This window comes from Thermobia domestica, chromosome 2 (genome assembly GCF_964235325.1).
Source record: "Thermobia domestica chromosome 2, izTheDome1.hap1.1, whole genome shotgun sequence".
NCBI lineage: Eukaryota > Metazoa > Arthropoda > Insecta > Zygentoma > Lepismatidae > Thermobia > Thermobia domestica.
This window is the reverse complement of record NC_137455.1, coordinates 197,083,735-197,105,146: the sequence shown is the minus strand read 5'-3', so window position 1 is coordinate 197,105,146 and position 21,412 is coordinate 197,083,735. Positions and strand designations below refer to the sequence as shown.

The following is a 21,412-nucleotide window of genomic DNA, read 5'->3' as shown; positions in this document are numbered from 1 at the left end:
CTATTTCTACATTCACAGATGGAATGAAGAAAAGCTTTGTCAGAATGGTCGAATGCTGGTTGAATCCCGGACTTCCCGATAGAAGCGCAAAAGCTAATCACTCAGTCATGTTTGTTGAGCAGTTGTATTTAGCTTAACTTAAATATATTCCGTAGTCTTTTTTTGGGGGGGTAGGGGGGAGTTCCGTAATGATATGTTGAATCCCTCTTGTTAAAAATTCAGAAAACTTGAGGATTGGGTAAACTGTGATGGTGGTTCTATAAAACTTAACTGTAGAATTTCAAGAATATACAGAACCAAAAGCTCTAGATGTGCAGCCTTTAAGTGTATCATATAAATCTAATTATTTCTCTTATGTTTTATTTTAATTTTATTTTGTTTCAAAAAGAGGGTATGGAATATTTTGAAGTAAAAATACTACATACTATTTTGCTAGTTATTTGTGTATTCTTTAAAAAGAAGTGTTTACTTTTAGGGTTGGCTGATTTACACCAACTTTTTTTTTTTAATAACTGGTTTAAACCACAAAAATAAAAAGATTAAAAATGCGAATCATGTGAACTTCATGGTAACGTTTCCAGATATCAAACTACCTGCAATGGTTTTATTTCCCTTTCACCTTTTAATCAAGGTGTCCCATGTTCAATTCTCGGTCGAACCACAATCCTTCTTTCATGCGTAACCCAAGTAGCGGTTCGGATGTCAGTTTAAGCGAAAGTCTTCTCCTTGATAACCTCGGTATTTCGTAAGGATGTTAAGCCTAAATATACGAAACAAACCAAATTGTATATTTCTACATGCCTAAATGCGTGTTGTTTTATAAAGAAGCCAATATTGCTTAAATATATTGATAGAAATTGGCAAAATTTATCGATTGCCTACGTAGCTTCCAACATTAGCTTGAATTGGACTTTCAATGATATCTACGTACCGGTACTAAATTTGTAATTTAATACCTCAGTTTTAGCGTACTGATTATGGTACGTTGACCTTTAAATTTTACATGCAAAGCAATAACAGGATTTTCCCGTTATTGTCTTACATTTCAAGTAATGACGGGATTTTCCCAATGGCTAGGGCGGGAGATTCTTAACTTAAGAAATTTACTGACCGCACTTCTTTAAGCTTATGGGAGTTCTTCCGGCATAACCCCGCTGTTGCATAATAACATCAAGGCGAAACAAACTTAGGCTATTTCTGTGAATATGTAATATAAATACATAAAGCAAAAAATCTAAGTCAAAAAAGCCTGGTTTAAACCAAAAAAGCCTGGTTTAAACATCCCCCAAAAAACGGGTTTTTGGCATTTTCAAAAACAACCACGGTTCTTGCCAACTCTGCTTACTTTTGTTTATAGGAGGTTAAAAAATTCTTATTATATACATTGGTTAATCCTGTGGAATTCATAATGTAAATATGTTGAAGAAAAATTGTTTGAAATATTTTTTCGAAATTCATAGTTTATTTTCGATGTTTTATATTATTATCAGCATCAACCACTAATTAAATGATTTTTGTGTTATAGAGAAGCGATACAAAGTCTGTTTTATCAATTTAAAGCAGTATTTTGAAAAAAGCCCAAAATTTCCGAAGCAAAAAAGCAAAGCAGAAAAAACCGAGTTTTTTTCCAAAAAAGCCGGTTTTTTTCCGAGCCCTTGCATCTCTACCATGGAGTGTAAAATACCTAAATATGGGTCTACCTGAATTAAGTGAAGTTTCTTCTTGTAGCAGGTAAGAAGAGTTTTTTTTTTAATTACAGGATGCTACCTTCTTCATTGAGACAAAAAAATTGACGTTAATGAAGTTAATCTTATAGAAAACTTTCTGTAAGCACCATATTCCTCCCCGTACGATTTCAAAATGAATTCAATGAAATAATCACAATCGCCTTTATTAAAAAGAAATGTTAAAATTTATCTAATCTATTTGTCATTGGAAACATGTTCCTAGCATCTGAGCGATAGTGTAGAAGGTAGAGCAAAGTGCATGACGTTAAACTATAGGTATTATCCTTTCGATTTTAATTCCTTTCGATTTTAATACCTTTCGGTTTTAATTCTTTTGTTAGTCTATTGCCTATAAAATGGAGTGAATCTGCCATTGTATTAGCCGAAAAATCGATTTTCAGGATCTCAATTTTAGTAATATTTATTCAGAAGGGACTAGGAAAATTTAATTTTTAGAATTTGTCGTTTACTAACGATTTCATGTAATGATGAATCTAGACCTCAACTAGGGCTTCTACTTAATGAGTGTTATCGAATATATACACTTCCTGTATTTAAGAGCAAGAAAGCTATTTAGCCTTTGCTTTGGGAAAATACATACAGAGTGACTTCGGAAAAATTTATTCTCAGAGCGTGGCAGCAATATATTTTCCCTAATTACTTTTCATAAATGGGAGCCAATATGCTTTTTCATATTAGTGATAGGGTAATTTCTATATGTTTAGTTTCAGAAACGGTAAATTCATGTTGCTTCAAGAAAATTTATTTCGGGAAAATGGACTAAAGAACTTTCAATTATGTTAATGAAACGGTAAAAATAGATTCATTTTCCATCTTACTGTAGGAAGATGAGCCTCAAATTTGGGAAAAATTCATTTACAAGTAATGTCAGTGAATTCCAATTAGCATCTACGTTTGTACTTTGCCTGAAAATTACTCGTATATGTTTCAAGTATTTTGTAGTATTAGGATATGGGCTAAAAAAGAAAATTTAATCTAGTTAATTTCAAAATTTAGAAACAGTATATGAGAAAAAATATTGTTACCCAATATATTTAAAAAATGGTTTCGAAAACACTTACCATAAAAATATTGAGACCACTGCACAAAATTGAATAGGCTATGTGATTATAGGAAAAATGAAAAAAGATAGGTGAACCTGTGCTGTCTACACAGCGCATCATTCTAATATGAGTACGGGGTTACTTCTCAGATCTTCATTGTATCTCTTATATGTTCCTTTATTGACCCAAGTGTCGGACGGAAATGTTTCGTGTTTTTTTTTTTCCTTTTTTTGTGATACAACGATCCTGGCATCAATTGCCTTCCCACTCCTGGTGCTCATTTTAGACTCAAGGCAAAAGTAAGAAAGATATGGAGATTTGTTTTTGCTGTAAGGAAGCTCAATGTTTTGTCTAAAACTTTTCCGCTGAGACTTACTTCTGAAACAAAATGATAAAAAAAAAATCGTCAAGATAGAGATTAGGTGACTACGGAAGTGGTCCAGACCGCATCATTTTTTCCTGTTCACCAGTACATTTTCGAGAAACTCTGAAATTTTCGTAATCAAAAACAGAATCAATCATTTCTAAAGGTACCTAAACGAAGAATGGACAAAATCTTTGCTTTTAAAAGGAAGAAACGAGAAATCCGTTTTTATCCATGTAATTTACCTAAAGAATTTGAAGAAAAGTTCAAGCAGAAGTTCAGGACCTTACATCAGGGTAAGTCCTAGACCTTATAGCTATAACACCTAAGAGCTAACATATTCAATTTAATATCCGTGTAAATAAAATGATTGTCTCTTTAAATGGAAAGCAATCGTGTTCCAATGTGTGCAGTACGAAGCTTTTCATTTATCAATGTAGGAGCTGCTACATAGTTAAATTAGAAATTAAACCTATATGATATTAATTAGTAAATGAATATTCTATTGGTACTATTTCTATGATGTAGTCAGGTTATGTCCTTAACTCATTAATCAAGATTAAAGAAAATAATTATTCTGTCTTCTTAAAATGCATTATTGCATTGAAAATTGTATACTAACATTTTTAATTCGGAGAGAAGCGGTTTCGAGACGTATATTGGTCTTTAGAGATTGATTACACAGACAATAGAACATATACACCTGAATAGATGGAATCATTTCATCCTAGTTTTCTTTTTAAGTAACATCTGTCTTTTTTGTCTCCTTAATCTAACACTGAGTGAAATAATAATATACCAAAAATCTGAATTAAAATGTACACTTGCTCATGTAACTATGTTTAGGAATTTCTCCGAAAGTAACCAAACAGAGGAAAAGTTTGGCTTATGCTTTTATATATACTTTATATATCCAATAAATATACTCCATGGTTCTGGATAATCACAATAACATTTTAAAACACATTTTTCTGACCAGAATGTAACAAAAATCGTATAATTATTAAATAATTAATTTTGTTCTGGTCAGAAAAATGTGTTTTAAAATTTATATATCCAGTGAAGATTAATATAACGTGCTAATGCAATAATGATATTAGACATGAACATCCAGATGTTCCTTCTTTGTGTGCATTCTTGTCGCTGTTGTCACACACGTAATAAGTTTCGATACACACAAACGATCTATACCGAAACGGCTACACATATTGCACAACGGTTCTCCCGTTCTCTAAATCAACGTGTTCATTTATTGTGGTAATAAATTCTGCATTACGTTTCTGAACAAACAACCCTCAGATATAGCCAGTTTGCTTTAGTGGTGTAGTTAGAGCTCCAAATCTGCTGTCAAGGTTACTGCATTCATATTTCAAGAGGGCTGAGAACCAAATGCAAGACTGCCTTTCCACACACATGTCATTGTCCTAGATACTTGTACATGAAGATGTGCCTGATAGAGTTAGGCAGTATTCTTTGTAACACTATACTCAGGTCAATAAGTACAAAATATCTTTCTCATGATAGTGCAAGATGAAATTCATATCACATCATCATAATGTCCTGCTAGAATACATCCAGATGGCAGCTTTTCCTCTGACAAGAAAGCCCCACTTCTGTAACGATAGCTGCTTACACCATTATCTGTACCGTAGTTTTTTCTTAGGGCTCGATACTTGAATACATTATACTTTAACGAAACTCACTCATGAAGAGTGAAATACTGGTACTTACAATACAGTATATGAATCTTCACAATTCCTCAACTGTTTCTACTAACAATTCCTCAAGTTATGAGCAATAATAACTGAAGTTACCCTGTTTAATTAAACTTTTCCTACTCTTGCTTATACTCAATAGCGTGTGTTTCTCATTATTCTGATACTTTTAAGTGAAGTTTTCCGTTAATTTTAAGTACTGATGTTACATGAGATGTTGATCATCGTTAAACTTGATTTCTTCTATGTAAATTCATATATTTCTTCTTTATGAGAGCCACCTGAACCACATGCTTATCATCATATTACTTGATTGTCGTACATGTCTTTCTGGTTCACCTCAACTAAAGGTGGGCAACATGAAAATTTTTAACTTTTCCCTCACTTAGAAGAGCTGTTTTTATACTTTGATAAGGCCTCTTCTTCGTAACTGCATTTAGATATTCTATCTTTGGTCTTCCTCTTCCTATTTGCCTTCTGCCTTTTCCTCTACAGCAAGGTGATTCAATCGGAATGCCGAATAAGATGGCCAAGCATGCTGTTTCTTCTTTTTTCCTATTATCCTCATGATTTGTCATCATTTATTAGCTTCGTTTAGTACGTCTTCATTAATTTTTCTTTCGGCCCATGATATGCGCACCATTCTGCGCCAATGCCACATTTCAAATGCTTCCAGCTTGGATATTTCAACCTTTCTCAGTATCCAAGTCTCTGATCTGTAAAGCGCCACGTTCCATACCAATGTCTTAATAAATCGTTTACGAGCATTCAACGACACATTTCTTGATGTTAGTAGTCTTTTTTTCCTATTGAACACTTGTTTAACCTGCGCTATTCTAGAACTTACGACTTTTTCACTTCTTCCGTCCTACGTGTAAGGGAGGAAATTTGAAGAAGATATATATTAGACGAAAGTGTATTTTCTAAAATAATGCTACGTTTGTACGTTTCTTTCCTGGCAATTAATTCGTATTTCTGCATACTTTGTTATATTCTCCTATCGCTTCTTAGATTTGCTAATATTAGTGTTTATTTTGTGACAAATTGTATTCCGATTCATTCTTTTTAAAATATTTACTAATCTTTGTAACATTGGAATGCTTTGAATAACACTCATTCTATCTTTAGAACTTCTTGATAAGATTAAAACTCAAATTCTGACGAAAGCATATAATATTTAATGAATAAAATCTTTACAGTTTCGCAAAGTATCTTTGCCTTTATCAGATAGTGTCTCTGATGAGGACAAAGATACTTTGACGAAACTGTAAAGAAATTATTTATTAAATAGTATATGATTTGGTCAGAATTTGTCTTTTAATTTTATGAAATGCTTTGTTTCTTTCTTTGTTTGCTGAAAATTGACGTCTCTTTTCACAACAAGGCCAATGGCCGACTTACAGTTTAAGTTGAGATCCAAACGATTGTAATGCATTCAAATTTCAATGTTCTCTAACTGAGAAACGAACCCAGGATTCCTTTCACGAAAGAGGCGCGTGCACTAATCACTAGACCCAGGGATTGGGCTGATTATGTGTTTCCTTCTAGAGTTCACTGAAATGAAAAATTATTTTAAGTAAATGCCACAAGCAATCTCTTAACCTACTGTATACTTATACTAATATAACAAAATTATATATAAAAAATTGTGTGTGTATATATGTATGTTCAACTTTATTCCTGTACAAATGTTGTTGGAATTTTTTATAAATACCTTCATTGAAAAGACAGCATTGTGTTAGCTTAGATATAATTATATTAAATTGGACAATAAGTATTTCTAATTTATTTATGGTTAAAAAATGTTTTTCCTAGGAGGAGACAGGTATACTGTTTTCAGATATAGGATTGCGGTTTAGTGAGTTCTAGGCATAGAAAAATATAATTAAGGGCGATTCTGAGTAAAGATACGTAACTATATGAATTTAAACTCTCACTCATGAGTTTGCCGACTAGAAGGCAGAAGGATGTATGCATTCCAAATACTTTCCATTTTTACCTGATTCTGTGTGAAAAACAAATATTTCAGCTTCTCATGTACAAAAATTAGAAGTCCATTAATGTGCCCTCGGAACTTGATATTTAACAAATGTAAACTGTATATAAAATCCGTATAAGTGCCAAAACGAAAATGTTGAGTAAACAGCCCAGATGTTACTTCAGAACTGATGGGACACGTAGACACGCGCATTCTTCTGGGGGTTATTTGAACTACTTCCGCATGAGTAGGGTCTACTAGATAGCAAGATTTTTACTGAGAAGTGTTAGGCATATAGGCCACATTTTTCATTAAAACGAACTTTCCATTCTTGGCACTTAGCACGGGTTTTAGATTCAGTTTACAAATTATGTCTTTCGTTCAATTTTGTTAGTGCATACCAGCTCACGAATTTCTTTCTTAAATTCTTTAAGATATCTTCGTATTACAAAAAGAGACGCTTCTATTGTGCTCTTCTTGAAACGAGAGAAATTTAGAAAACCCACAAATATTTTTTCTACTACATTCTCACATGTTTTGGAACCATGGCAGGATATCTTTGCAGCAGAAACAAACGCTGCATTGCTGAGCTCTCATGTTCATCTTCTAGTCCCTCCAGATGAAAAAATGAAAGTATCTTCACGTATAAATGTAATGGACACTACATAGTTCTTAACCATATAAAAACATACACGTTTTTTTTAAAAATTATAATTTAAAGTGCATGTTTGTCTTATGAAGGTGTTACAGTAGATACCAAACGTCGTTAGTTCTAACGATAAAATAAAAGAGTTAGCAATAATGTTGTATTAGGATTTCATGAAACGTAAGGATTGAATACTTTACATATATTTAAGAAACGCAATATTAGTAACTACCACAAGTTTAAAGTAAGGTCCCTACCTTTAAAATCAACATCGGTGGTAAAAGAAAAACTATAATTTACAAACGGTAAAAGGAAAAGAAGTGAAGTGGATGCAAATACTTTATGGATAAAAGAAAAAAAGCACCTAAATTCCTGGAAGACCTTGTTAGATATTCAACAGCAAATTTATCTGTAACGAAAAGTACACTTTTATTGATTAGCTAAGCCAAGAAGTTGAGAGAAGTGCCTCTAGCAAACTTACTTCAAAGTTAGGTATCGTAACTTTCCACCAGAAAGACGAGTAGCATTAAAGAAATGACATTGAAGAAATGTTACTTTTCGGCACCTAACAGACTTAAATAAATGCAACTATTGTACTTTTATGTAAAAATAGCCTTCTGCTAACTGGTGACTCTCTCCATGATCCCCACATTGGCTTGGCCTACGTCCTGGCACTTCTCGTATCCATAACATATCTCTAATTTTAAGGGGTATGGAGATATGACAATCTTATTATAACAATTGCAAACTCCACCCTTTTCTCCCATTTTTTCTTCCCTTGTAAAGGGGACATTAAAGAAATGAAACGCGCCTTTAATTAACACGTTCTACTCTTAAGAGATTTAGAGAGATGGTCATATATCGTAATAATCGCAACCTCGACTCTTTTTTTTCTTTTTTCCGGCTTTCTTTCCTTTTGTAGGGAAAATATCAAAACTCACTGAAACACGTCTTTAATTATTTTCAGTACAAAGTAGAAGTACCAAATTCCATGTTTCTATCTTAAATATTTCGAGATATGGCTATCTTATTTTAATAACTGCAGATCCACCATTTTTCTTCCCATCTTTTTCCCTCTTCTAGGACAGATATTTAAGAAAGGGTGAAATCCTGTCTAATTATAAACTAGAAGTCCAAATACCAAATTTCTTATTTAACCTTAAGAGATTTCGAAATATAGATATTTTATAATAATTATAATTCCCAACTTTTTCCCCTATTCACTTCCGCTCTTCATTTCTAGGTCAAAATATCAAAACACGCCGAAATACATGCATTATTATTTTAAATTACTGAATTTAATGTTTCTAACATTCAAAGATTCATAGATATGGGTATTTTAAGATGATAATTGTTACCCCTCTTTCCCCCTGGACATCGAGTTTTCATAAATATTGACTGAATGTAAAATCCGATCTAAGTGCCGAAACGAAAATATTGAGTAAACAGAACCGATGTTACTTCAGAACTGATGGAACCGATGTTACTTCAGAACTGCATGCCCATTTTTCTGGGGATTATTTGAACTACTTCCACAGCGAATATTAGAGAGCCAATTTTTCACTCAGTAGTGTTAGGCACTTAGGCCACAATTTTACACTAAACCAAACATTTTCATTTTTGACGCTTAGCATGGATTTTATATTCAGACTACAAATCCTTCCTTAGTGGCACCTTACATTACAAGTCCTATACCCAGTGTAAATTTCAACTTTTTAACATAAGCGGTTTGGACTTGATCTTGACCAATCAGTCAGTCAGTAAGAACATCTTGCTTATATAGAAATACGTATAAGAATTTCTATTATTGTAACTGCAATAGATACAAATACAAGAGATTTAAATGACGTTGACACGATACTGCCGATGTTCCACAGTTATGCATGATTTGTTTTCTTTCATGCGTACCTGATAAAAATCTAGGATAAACGTTTTTAAAAACTTATCATTACACAGTCTATCGCTCACTTTATTCTGTAAATAACTTACGGGATTAATTTTCAGTGCATTAATATGATAATAATAATAATAATAATAATAATAATAATAATAATAATAATAATAATAATAATAATAATAATAATAATAATAATAACTTTTACAGGAAAGTCGATTTTTGCAAATTGACAAACTTTCATACACAGCATTCGTCAACTATTATTTTTGTCTTGATGTGGAGATCAGAAGTTATGAACCTGGAGATTCTATTAACGGAAACAGATCTTCGTTCCACTACAACATTAAATCTTAGTTAATTTCAATTTATAGCCTTATGTTTAGCTTGCAGAAGTTTATTGGTTTGCTGTTTTGGAAATTATTCAAAAGAAATGTAGATTTCCAAACTACTTGGTTTCAAAAGGAGATATAAATGATGATAATGAATTAAATTATGGCATACATAAAATTGGAGGAAGCAAATACCCTATGAAAACTAACCTACACGGCACTTGTTCACCACAAAGCCCAGTTGTCGGAACCAAGGACTCCATACACCAGAGATGAATTTTATTTCACTGACTCACTGCCGCCTCAAAAGCGAATATATTGTTGCTATGTATGTTCCTATGTTAATTTCTAGATTTCCAAATACTACATAGTGTCAGGAGTCCTACAAAACGATTGAGTCCGTCCGTTTATCTGTCGACTGTATTAGAACAAAACGAGTAAGTGATATCAAGAACCAGTTCTTTTTTGCCAGTGATACAGCATCCAAAGATGTTTCATCTCCATTTCTACTCAAATCGAACATTTTAGATGTCAACCGTTTTCGGTTTCAACATTGATCACGATAGAACAAAGTAGTAATGGATACTAACAACCGATTTTCTGGAACTGATTTAGTGTCTCAAGGAAATATACTATCTCCACCAGCAGTCCTTTACTAGAACCACAAGCAATAGAAATCCACTGATATTTCCGGTTTCAGTATTGATCACCATAGAACCAAAATAGTAATATAAATTTGTAGATACCGAGATGTTTCTTTCGGAATTCATTCAGTGTATAAAAGATAGTGTAATATTCCCCTCACGTACATTATGGAAACAGAAAAGAGTAGACTACACCTCTTTACCATCGCATCGACAAGTGATCAGAAGAGGAACACCAACGCCACTGGCATCTATTAACAGAATATGTAAAACCTGCAACATCTCCGAACGCATCAGTCGGCTTCTGACTGATCAACCTCCATTACCATTCTAACGGGCAAGAGAAACCTCCTCACCTTTTTTCAAGCTGCTACGGACAGGAGAAAATTCAGATCTCTTCTCCAGCTGCTACGGGCAGAAGAAGATCCTGGTCTGTCTTCAGATGCTAAAGGTAGGAGAAATCCTGGGCACCTCACCAAGGATCATTAAAAAACGTATGCATATTTCACTCCCTAATAACACATTGTAATATCGTTTGCATAAACAGTTGTAGTTCTGTAATAAAACGACATGAGTGAACTAAAAGCTCGTGTACCATTTACTATACCTTACAGAAATCATTACATGGTGATCGCGACTCAATCAAGTCTTGATTGAGTGCACTAGTACAGTAATTGGCCAATCCTTCCTACGGGACCTTGTTTTGTTAATGGGAAACCGAACTTACAATCCAACAGATACGCTCTCGAGTTTTCTTATTGTGAACACTATTTGCTAAGAACGTCCCGTGCACAAGCGTAGCATGTAATCGCAACTTCAGTTACATTCACTCCGTGAGAATAAGTAGCTGGCAATTTCCTGGGGGGCTTGATCCCTAAGAATTTTGCCCGAAAAACGCTTTTTTTATATAACAAAATAGATATACGCAAAGTACCGGGTAACGATAATCATGAAGTGTTGACTAGCTACTGGTCTAAGAATATACTTTTTATAAAGCTTTACCCTTAAGCTTAAAATTATTTAGTTCAAAAATAGCACGTGTGAACGTACGAATACAGACAATATGTTCAAGCGTAGAACAACAACAAGTTATAAATAATGCAACTGCCAAGGTAGAGTGAAACATTTTTATATATGTACTTGCGAGAAAAGTATTTCACATTTTTTTTATGGGAATTAAAAAGCAGATCGTTTCGAAACATCGTTTCGGTTTTCAAACATAAATGTAGGAACAACTAAATATTATATTTTATTTTGTTCTCTACGTGAAATAAGCTAGATATATATTTCTCTCTCGCTTACTCTCTTCGCTGAAGACAAGTAAAACCTTCGTGACTTTCAAATCACTCGCGGTGGCTAGTTCGCCTGAAGCCAAAACTACATACAGCAAATAAGAGGCTTCAACACGTATTGAGACAGATTTGGGAATATTTTATCTTTCTTATATGACTTGAAGACAATTTCCATTTTGCTTGACTGTATAATAATGAACGTCATTAAGAAAATCAAACGTATCCCTCCACTTCCCTATTAGAGTAGTTTATTTCTGGAAGACCTCCGCTATAGAGGTCCATGTTTTTAAATTTTTATCTCAAGGAATATGAGTGAACACTTCTGCAAATTACCAGAGTTCCATCGTAACTACGTGGTTAGTGTACGTATCATCGATGTAGAAGACCTGGGTTCACGGCAGAAGCCCATATAGTTTGTATCCCACCCAAAACTATAGACTAACGTCTCATATAGCCTCGTTGATGAACTAGACGCTAACTCATAACTCAACCAACTAACCAACTGAATAACCAGTTAGTTGCATTGTAAGTTTTATATGTAACGGTGGTTTAGGAAAAATTGCAAATGCTCAACAACATGTAAAATCTGTTATGGATACCTTAATTCTTGTCACAGACTTATTCTTATTACTACTACTTTGAATACGATGAAAAGCTCATTAAAAATTAACTGCCATCATAAAAAGGGCAAGAAAGAAATTGCATAGGATATAAAACGTATACACAGCACTTGCCTGGCACGGTTGATGATACTCTATTGATGGTTCTCTTACTGTATTACAATCCATCCTTTGAATTCTGAGGTTTAGGTTATTGTTATCTGGTGTATTCGGACAAAACTCCGGCGCGAAAATGACACGAACAATATATGTTTCGTGCATCTGAAATAAAAGCTCTCTTTGGCAACAAATTCTAATCCGTTGCCTACCAAAATAGACACGCAATTCCGAACGTATTGCCCCTTTTGCATAAGCAAAGTTAGTGCGCCGAAACAACTTGACTTGATGAGCAAACCTCTCTATTCCATCGCTAATTTGGAAGTATCCTCCTGGGAACGTGTTCTTCGGTATTGTGGAAAGACTCAGGTCACGAATCAATAGTTTAATAAATCGAAGGCAGCGTGAAAAAATAGAGTACATATAGGCTGATGTCATATAATGTGATCTTTAGGAATGCGGATAAAAGGAACAATCTGTACGTTCAACCACTAAGAAACGGACAATAAAGAATCAAAAGAAATACTGACCAAAGCTTCAACACACACTGAATTTTAAACTATAATGTGTTACGGTTTCGGATATCCAACACATCCTTTATCAGACACTATAGAGTAGAATGAAAAACGAAACGAAACGAATTAATAACTTTACTCTGCGGTAAGCAGAGATGGGCTTCTAGCAGGATGCTATTTTGCCCAGAGCACTGTAGGATTGAATGGCATGGGTTTCCCAATAAGTAGCTGTGATAGTGATAGTGTTTTTAGTGTGTGTTTGTGTGTAATGCCGAAATTGTGTCTTGCCGAAACGATGGTATTTTGCTTGGTCTGTGGCTCTGTTGTGGCTCAAGTTTGAATATGTTTGTCGTTGTTTGTGTGTGGTTTTAGCTGTTGTTATTGAAGTCTTATGATTTTTGTATTGGTGCTTAATGTTTAGTAGCAGGGTTGGTTTTGGGGTGGGGAATGTGCTTAGGTAGGGATTTTAAGTAGATTGTTAGTTTCTTTTAATTACATTGCAAGGAGGGAATGCAAAGTGGTTAAAGGGGGGTCTGTGGGAGTTCTATCTTCATGAGTGAAGTTATCGTTGAAAAACCTTTTGTCTAGGATTCTTTCTCTGTATCTTCTGTTTAGTTTTATGATCACATCTTTAATGGGTTGTAGTTTGAATTGGTTGTAGTATGGTCTGATGTCGTCTTGGTAGTTTTTCGTTATTCTCCGTAGCCAATAGCGCTCTGCGCGAGAAATGTCTGCGATGTTGTATCTATTGAATAGTGGATGACCATAAAGGAGTATAGGGCGAATTGCCATTTTGTACAGATATGTTTTATTTTTGATACTCAATGAGGGGTTCATACATATACCGCTAAGCGCTATGATGGATCGAATAGCACGTCTTCTGCAATCTTGAATATGGGCGTTGAGATTGAGTCTCTTGTCGAGTAACACTCCTAAATATTTTGCTGTAGTGGTCACAGCAATCTTTTGGTTTTGGATGGTGATATTGTTACGGGTGTCCTTTATGGAATGTCGGCGTCTGCGTGGTGGGATAAAGAGGATCAGTTGCGTCTTTTTAGGATTAAGCTGCAGTTTCCATTTTTGACGCCAGAGCGCAAATTCTGCAATTTGTTTATGTAGTCGGTTAAGTATATTTTGCGTAAGCAGAGTGGAAGTCCAATAGGCTGTGTCGTCAGCAAATAAACCAAGTTGTGTTTTAAATTTCTGATTAACGGGAGTATCATTGACTTATAATAGGTATATTAAAGGTGCTATGGTTGAGCCTTGTGGTACGCCTCGTTGGATGTCAATAACATTGGAGTATTGATTATTTATTTTGATCTTGGTAGTTCTTCCTGTGAGGAAATTATGGATCCATCGTATCATTGTTGTGGGCATATTATAGTTGGTGAGCTTGCATAGAAGACCATCATGCCATACTGAATCGAACGCGCCTGTGAGATCCAGGAATGCAGCACCTGTGTTGTGTCCTTTTGCAAAAGCTTTTTGAATGTCGTGGCAAATTCTTACTAGTTGGTCGATGGTGCTATGCTGTGGTCGAAATCCGGCTTGCTGTGGAATGAGTAGATTGATGTCAAGGAGATATTGTTGCAGTCTGATAACCAAAATTTTCTCCATGAGTTTGGAGAAAATGTTTGTTAGTGCTATAGGTCGAAGATTACTTGATAGGTTTGCTGGTTTACCTGGTTTATGAAGAAGAATGGTGTGAGATGTTTTCCAAACTGTTGGAACATACCCAATGTAGAGACTGGCTGTGTACAGTTCTGCAAGTTTCGTATGAAGTATAGGTGGAGCAGCTTTCAAATGCTGAGTGGTTATCTTATCCGGGCCAGGCGCGGAGTTTTTCCTTCGTTTTATGGCATCATCGATTTCTAGTGGATGGATAGGTTCCAGGAGTGCTGTAATAGATGGTGGATGTTGATCAGCTAGATCTGCGTCTGTGAGGTCTTCGAAGTTGGCTATTATTGTCTTGATTGTGAGTGCAATTTCTTCAATTTGGTGCTGTTCTGGTGTGCTTGCTGGTGGATCTTGGAACTTGGCTGTGAAGACGTCAGCTAAATGATGAAGTTTTTCTCGGTCTGTGGGTAGATGGATATTATCAATAGTATCTGGCATTGCAATTTGGTTGTGGTTTTATGAAGTTTTCTAATTTCTTGCCAAAATTTGGAGCAGCCATCCTTTTGTAGTGCGTTGAGTTTCAAGCAAAATGTATGAAATTTTTCTTTTCTGTGTGCTTTGATCATGGTCTTGATGATGTGGTTGACTCATTTCACAAAATCCTTCAGAACCACATCACAAGGCTACCATATTATCAGACATGACCGGATAACAGCATCAAGAGTAGAATGAAGATACAGACATATATATATAATCATTCTTACGAAAAGTCTACATTCTATTGGCTGAAACTTTCAGCCAATCCCGTATGTCTCCATGTCCATTTTTCAACCAATCATGTTCCGCCAATTTTTGTCCTTATAAAGGCCTTTTTCAATTTTATCTTCTCTACGGTATCCAAAGGAAGAAGATGAGAGTGGAAGATCGCGTGGTATAGAAAACACAGGAGAAAAACCAGAAACTGAAGACGTTATTGAGGAAAGCAGGGGTTAGAGCTAATAGAAGGAGTGGAGAAGAGAACTTATTGAGATCAATAAAGAAGAATAGAAAAACACCAAAATGATTATTGAAGAGGAAGAAGGAGTCATTTACAGGATATGTTGTCGGTCGGGACTGCGATATGTCATATGCAGGAGAGACGGGAAAAAGAATGAAAGAAAGGATGAAACAACATAAAAATGATGTGATAAGGAAGAAAGATACCAATACGATACACAAACATGTTAAGGGGACTAATCACGGAATTAATGGGGATAAGACAAAAGTATTAGAGACAGATAAGAGAATGATAATAAGGAAGTGGAAAGAAGCAGATTGGATAAAGAAGGTAGGAAGAGATGCTTATGAACTGGGCAGATAGACTGGCTACGATCGAAGAACTACTTTGAAGAACAAGATTTTGTAGTACGCTTCAAAAATCACATAGAAGTGATTATGTCTAATGTCATGCAGATCCTTTAACTTTCCAATAATATGTTGTGTGTAAAATTTCAAATAACAGCAAAGAATGATACGTGCATCATTTATATATTGCCCAAATGTTAGTTTTTCGATCCAACTTTTGAACTCGTTGAAAGAGATTACAAGTTATAATCTTCTTGTAGGTTTGACTCTCTAACGCAAAACAAAAGAATGTACTAATTGATGGGTAAGTCAGTATATCATTAATATGTCTATCTATTGCATGGCATAATTAGAACATTACGCTAACTATGAATTTACATGAATAATCTTTCTTACGCAGTACTTAGACCCAATAAGAAACTTTTATTATTTCTTATTATTTCTTAACATTACCAACGAAAGGAAAGATTATATACGTTACTATATTTCTGCATTTTACAATTCTTTGGAAATAATAACCACTTCTAGTATGAGGTTTGAGCTTTACAACTTAATCCAGTTAAAGCTGAATTTAGATTAATGAGCATTCTTAGTTTTTGATATCCAGCTAATTTGTTCTTTCTTAATAACGTTGTCTCCATTGGCCTGAAGAACGATAAGGAAATAAGATACGTCTGCCGTTTAGCTCTTGTTACAGAAGATGCAAATGACGCCAGAAATACTTGATTTTGGAACCTCTGTTGGGACGTAGGATTGAAATAAGTTTAAGGCATAGGTTAAAATTAGAGATAGGAAACAGAAACAGAACCATGCGTGAATTATTTTAGTTTGAGGAATGATGGAGACAAAGGAATATCTTCCGAACAGGAAGCAAACATGTGGATTTAATTCTGGGGGTCGGTATTAGGTAAGGGTTCTAAAGGATGCCTATGTAAATTTACATTAGACAGAGAACATTTGTGTTAATCCAACGGAGGCAACAAAATATATAACATACCATACCAAGAGAGCCAATATAAGATCAATGCCACTGAAGTTCGGATAAATGAATCATTTTATGTTAAAAGGGTGTATGTAACATTTTTTACAATTTCAACTTTTTTAAAGAAATCAGTATTTTAGAGGTAGAGTAATGATTTCTGTTAAAAAGATGTATGTTCCTTGAAATGTGTTAAAAATATAAGGCATTGAAATCTGTGTTTTCTGTCAAAAGGGCATAATTTCACAAAAACGCCCTTTTAACTGAAAATCAAACCAGCAGAAGAGTAAAAATGAAGAGAATAACAGGGAAATTACCAGACATATCCTGATTCTGAAACTCTCACACTTGACTATACTGATGCACTGGAGGAAAGCGTATTGCTTTCGCGCCATCCGTTTTTTATAATGTATTGCCAATCCTTTTGTTGAGATTTTGTTTTTGCTATGAATTGATTATTGGGTAATAAGATATTGGTATAGAAGATGAATGAAACAATAACCACATGTACGTAATGGGGAAAAGCAAACCCAAGCCAGAAAATTATAACAGAAACAAAATAACAAGGATTACTAGACAGGATAAAATAACTTTTGGTGTCAGAAATCTCAACTACTTTATTCCGCTAATACACGAGGGGTATTTACATGTCTTCCAAACATTCGTCCTGTCACTCAACACTATGAAAAATGTATTACTTCCTAAAAGTAAACTGAACCCAACAGGAGCTGTCTCTTGGCAGATGAACAAGATAAGCAGGATAATGTGCTGGACGAACAAATATATTATCACTCATTTCAGCCGTCCAATCAGTGACATTGAGTACAGTTACTCACAGAAAGACATATGTTATAAGATGTTAGCACTTGCTGCATTGTTTCTTCTTCCTAAAATACTGTATTCTGCTGATTTGTACTTTACTACATCATTCTGAAAAGCACAGTACTACGTGTAACGATGATATTATTGTAATACATTGATCTGCACTGTTGGCCGGTCTATCAGCTGTCTGGAATCTGGACTCACACTTAGGGATTTGGGGGACAAAAGTGAAAAAAAAAACTCTCTTAAGTTCCATCATTAAAATAGTATTTTCTTATTCAGTGCTTCTCCCTTGCATTCCCTAATTATCTCTCTTAAGCACGAGATCCCCACTCCAAAACTAAAAAGCAATTCAATTGTCTTTGTTGGTGGTAGACGAGCTGAAAATAACACACTTTTCTTTGTCGAAGTGAAATGAAATGAAATTTTTGAGTTTTACTTCCCACAGTTATGCCGGCTAGGCTAAAGGAGACGGTGATGATAAGAAATAAATAAAATGGTGGAATGAAGAAAGTGGAAGGAAATGGGAGAACCCCCAGGAAACCCATGCACATAGTATTTGTCCAGCACGAAGTTCATTTGGCGGGAGCAGAGTTCGAATACAGGAACGCTCCAGAGGTGAACGCTCTACCACCGAGCCACCGCAACCCTGGAAACCGAAGTGCTTTGCTAGTCAGAGTGAGACAAACAGTGATGACAAATTAATTCAGAGCTTATCCTGTCCGGGAATTAAATATTTTTAAAAGAAATGTTTGGGAAACAAGATGTTTGCTATCAAATTATTATTATTATTATTATTATTATTATTATTATTATTATTATTATTATTATTAGTAGTAGTAGTAGTAGTAGTAGTAGTAGTAGTAGTAGTAGTAGTAGTAGTAGTAGTATCGCTGACTTTTATCAATATACTACTAATGCAACACAGTCTGAAATTTTATATATATTTCAGAAAAACCCTGGTTTCAGATGTTATGTCATCATGTTTTCTGTTAAAAGGGCGTATGTGTCTCGAGTTTAATGTTTTTTGTTGGTTAACCAGTTACTTATAGTTGCATCCTATATAGCTAATTAACATTCAGTAATCATGTGCGTTTGCATATATTTTCCTTGTTTCATAAACCAAATCGCCTCATAAGAAACAGTCTTTCTGACATTTTCCAAAAGTTTGTTTATTGCACACACGCCCTTCTAACAGAAAGCGATTCAAGCATAAGAATGCACATGTAGTTTGGAGCAGATAGACAGCCATACACGACTTTAATTCGAGCTCAGTTGAAAGCTTTCCATGGAATAATAAAAGCTGCACCGAAAACATATATAACAGCGGATAACTGACTGGAACTCCATAAGGGTTTCAAAGTAACTGTGGTACTCAAAACAAAACAATAAAGGTCTAAGGCAAGAGGGAGTTAAACGAAACGTGTAGAAAAGAATGAAAAAGAACGAAAAATGCCCTGACGTCGACACCATGGAGTTTATGAAAAACTTATGCTTTCAAGATGCTGTGCGCAACGTGAGGCTGGACTAACGGTGCAGGTAACAGAAGATCTGAAATGCGCTTCCATCATTTCAAAACACATGGGACTAAAACACTGTAGCTAGAGGTACAAAAGTGCTTGAGAAAAGAATCTTGGCGCCTTCAACTTATGCGAAGGAGCAAGAGGAAACTTTCTGGGAAAAGTGCAAGATACCTCTACAACATTATGTCTCCATTGTTCAGCTTTCAGAATGATAAGGGCATAAGCATAGTCTGCCAAATATCTCTTGTCTCATGAAGAGGAAAGGCCGCTGAAAATACTTCATTTTGAAACCTGTGGTGAGACGTAGAAGCAAAATAAATTAAAGGCATAGGTCAAAGTTACAGATAGGCAAACAGAACCAGGACCAAGGCTGAATCACTTGTGCTACAGCACAAAGGGCAAGGCAATTCACGAATTTAAACTTGAAGCATTTTTAGAAAATTTGTTAAAAAAAATGCAATAGGATAAATGTTTGTACGTAAGATTCGTTGAAGAAAATTATATGAAAGAATGTTGTGGTCTCATCAAGCCCTAGGTAAAACTTGCCAGCTGTAGGCCTATAATGCTTACTTGCTCAGTTTTGCTCAAGAACGTTTTCTTGGTGATATGTAGCTCTTTTTGAGAGTCTTCAGCAGGTCACTGACGAATCTTGTGACTCCAGCTTCCTCTCCGTGCGGAAAATGAAGTTAAGTTCTTCTTTAACTTCTGTTACATCGAAATTTAGCAAAACTAACGAATCGAGTGCTTCTAGTTCATTTGGACGATACCAAATTAATTACTAGCGTAAAAATTTTAGCACAAGGAAAATGTGCCAAGGTGCTCTTTTCCATCCAAATTCTTTCACCGTCGTGGTGTTCGTCTGATGGATCGATTAAAAGTGTCCCTTGACGCCAAGTTCTAATCCGGTTTTTGATTATACGCGTCTTTTGAACATGTGATTTACATTGAACGGACATTGGCTAGGCTCTGTATTTTCTGGAAAGCGAGTGTATGAGTCTGTTCTCAAAGAATCTTATTTCTTGCATTTCTCCTCCATTATTTGACTTCGAAACAATAAAAATTACGAATTTAGTGTGATATATATCCCGCCAAATGCTATTTCTGTTGAATTTGCGGCATCAGCCTTGTTCTAATTGTGCCTTTTCCTTTCTTTATTAACATCCAGACAAAACATACATGCAGTTAGAATAAAAGATTCAAAATTTCTATCTTAAGTCTTATGTACCCAAATATTACATTACGAAAATGAGTCATTCTAACAATGTTACCTACAAAAATTAACGTACATAATTATATATGTTACTATATTCTTGCATTTTATAATTATTTGGAACAGGTAATCACTTGTGATACAAGGATTTAGCTTTACAACTCAATCTATTTTGATTCTTAAGTGCATTTTAAAAGGTTTTCTGCATCTAAAAAAAAATCTTGACGCTATATGCACTAAGCACCTAGATAACAAAGTTAACCTCGCCATGTTTGATTAGTATTTCTGTTACCACTACAGTTACTTCTGACACTGTAGATGGAAGTTTGTTACTCCCAGACTCTATGTCCGGTAGGAGAGCACCCTTGGGTGCATTAAGTGATCCGAAGTTCACTTAAAAGAAAGGAAATAAAATGAAATCTTTGAGATTTATGTCCCGCAGTTGTTCCAGTTAGGCTAAAGAAGACAGTGATAATGAGAAATGAAAGAAATAGTGGAACGAAGAAAGTGGGAGGAAACGTGAGAACCCCGAGGAAACCCATGCACATGGTGTTTGTCCACCACAAAGATCACTTAGCGCGAGCTGGGTTAAAAGAAAGGGTCCCCATCTCATAGCCTTGGTGGTGGAAAGAAGCGTGAACTTCAACCAAAAATACAAAAGATTGCTTTATTTCCTTTATTGAAACATCAGTTGCATATGATGTTAACATAGAAAGTGATATTCTATTAATACATAAATAATAATAAAAATCTAGAGATTCAAACGACTAGGTACTAACTACTGCCGTATACGAAGATACTTTTTTGTATTAAGCATAAGAGAAAATTAAAATTAATAATAATAATAATCCGTGGCTAGTTTCTTTTACCCCATCTTCTCTTCCATTTGCTCTTAATGCATATTAGTGATGTTTAAGTGGAATCCTGCGAGCGCAAATCCTAAATAGGCCTAACTGTTTCAATAAATAACAACATAAATAAAATTAGATAGGTTTATCCAATATGTCGTTTATAAGAAACTTAAAATTTC

General features: G+C 34.8%; 1 protein-coding gene across 2 annotated transcripts in view; it reads left to right on the top strand.

Annotated features, from left to right (window-relative positions):
* Positions 1-21,412, top strand: part of LOC145678351 (protein CEPU-1-like) — a 1,025,842-nt gene that overhangs the window by 974,002 nt on the left and 30,428 nt on the right. The gene's annotated exons all lie outside the window — the stretch shown is intronic.